The following is a 1,988-nucleotide window of genomic DNA, read 5'->3' on the forward strand; positions in this document are numbered from 1 at the left end:
CAAGCCCTGCGGAATTGGTTCAGGTCCCGCAGGGCTCGCACCATCTCTGGAAGTTGATTCCACCATCGAGGGGCCATTGCTGAGAAGGCTTGCTCCCTGGTTGTCTTCAATCTAGCCTCTCTTGGCCCAGGGATTTACTGTCACAGTACATTTAATTGAGTAATATATGATTGCTATGTAATTAGTGCATTTTTATTATTGTATTATTGTAATGGTTGCATTTTATGCCATGTAAGCCGCCCTGAGCCTGCTTCGGCGGGGAGGGCGAGATATAAATTAAAATTTATTATTATTATTATTATCATCATCCAAGCTTGCTGACAGGGTGGTGGGGGCTTCTGAGCCACACAACATCTATGAAAGAGCCAGTTTGGTCACCCCTGGTTTGTTAACTGGCCTGAAACAGTTGGGGTCTGGTGTTTGTTAGTTTATGTTAACTGGGCTGAAACAGCAACAATTAAGTTGGAATAGCAGATTGACGTCCATGTACTAAATCCATTCATATCCTGGGTGTGAAGTGCAAATAAATGAGAGTCTGTTGTGAAGTTAGCTCTGGGTTAAAATAAGGGCACAGGTTTCTCAAGGGTTTGATTTAAACATGTCACACACCCAGAAACACAATTCTAGTTTGCTATTAGAAAAAAAGAATACATTAAAATATAGAGGAAGGTGGGCTTAGTATATGTAACGAGATAAGCTGCCAATATCCCTTATTTGAGTATGTCAATACAAAAAGCATTATTCTGATAAAGTATTCTTAAAGAGAAATACATCGGAATACTGTGGGTATATAGCTATACTTGGTGAAAGTGGGTTTATTACAGGGGTGACCAAACTTGCTTAAGGTAAGAGCTACACAGAATAAACATCAGATGTTTGAGAGCCGCATATATGCCAGATGTCAGAGCTGCAAGGAAGGAAAGCAAATAGATGGAGGAGGAAGAGAGCGGTGGAAAGAAAGCAACTTTAACTTTAAACGTATTCTCCAAGCCACCAGCTAGCTTGGCTTGGAGAAGTGATTTAAAGAGACTTTTAATTACCTTTTAAATTAAATTACCTTTAAATTGCCTTCTCCAAGCCGGCCAACAGAGTGATGGGGCTCCGAGCGCCACACAATATGTGTGAAAGAGCCACAGTTTGGCCACTCCTGGCTTAGTATATGTAATGAGATTTTTAAAAACCCAACATCCCTGTTCACAAACATCTCCCCCGGCTCCCCACCCGCCACCCTCTTCGGTTCAGCAGGAGTGGAAGAAGCGAGGCGCAAACTGCAGAGTGCAGAACAAAAACGAAGAGGAGAGAAGGCAAAGAAAAAGAACTGAGCCTGCCCCGTGTGAGGCTCGAACTCACGACCTTCAGATTATGAGACTGACGCGCTGCCTACTGCGCCAACGAGGCTCCCGTTCGCAAGCTCCCGGAGATGGTTCTTTATACCCGTCAGCATAACACGCACGCTTGCAAAAGCACGAAGCAGGATTTTTCATTTGTTTCTGAATCTTTTGCTTTTCGCCTGAGCTGCTTCCTGCAAAGCGAAAGAAGACAGAAATGCTTCGGACTTCAGAGCTCTGTGCTATTGCAAATCCGGCGACAAATCATTCTTTTTTTTTTTTTTAATCTTGGGTGTTTTGTTTTTAAAGGAAAAACGGAATAAAATCCGAGGCTAAATTTAATTTAAATTTAAAAGGTAATATTGAAAAGGTAATATCTAAATTCAAAAGGTAACATCGGGTGTTTCTAATCATACTTGATCTCAAGGCAACTGCAGACTCCAAACCACATCTGGAAAAAAATGGCTGCTTTGGAGGGCAGCCTATGCTGCGTTGATTGGACCCTGCTGAAGCTCCGCCCCTCCCCAAGCCCCTCCTTCCCCAGGCTCCACCCCCTCGCAAAAAAATCTCCAGGGGAAGATTTTTCGCATCCCGAAGCTAGGAAGCCCCTTTAGACACATACATCAAAATAAAAACCTGATTCTTTCTGCACACAAGCAA

At 43.1% G+C, this 1,988-nt stretch overlaps 1 non-coding gene across 1 annotated transcript; it reads right to left on the minus strand.

The window, feature by feature from the left end:
- Positions 1 to 1,325: 1,325 nt before the first annotated feature.
- Positions 1,326 to 1,398, minus strand: TRNAM-CAU (transfer RNA methionine (anticodon CAU)). The gene has a single exon. It is a non-coding gene; the product is annotated as a tRNA-Met (tRNA).
- Positions 1,399 to 1,988: the final 590 nt, after the last annotated feature.

This window comes from Heteronotia binoei, chromosome 14 (genome assembly GCF_032191835.1).
Source record: "Heteronotia binoei isolate CCM8104 ecotype False Entrance Well chromosome 14, APGP_CSIRO_Hbin_v1, whole genome shotgun sequence".
NCBI classification, from domain to species: Eukaryota; Metazoa; Chordata; class Lepidosauria; order Squamata; family Gekkonidae; genus Heteronotia; species Heteronotia binoei.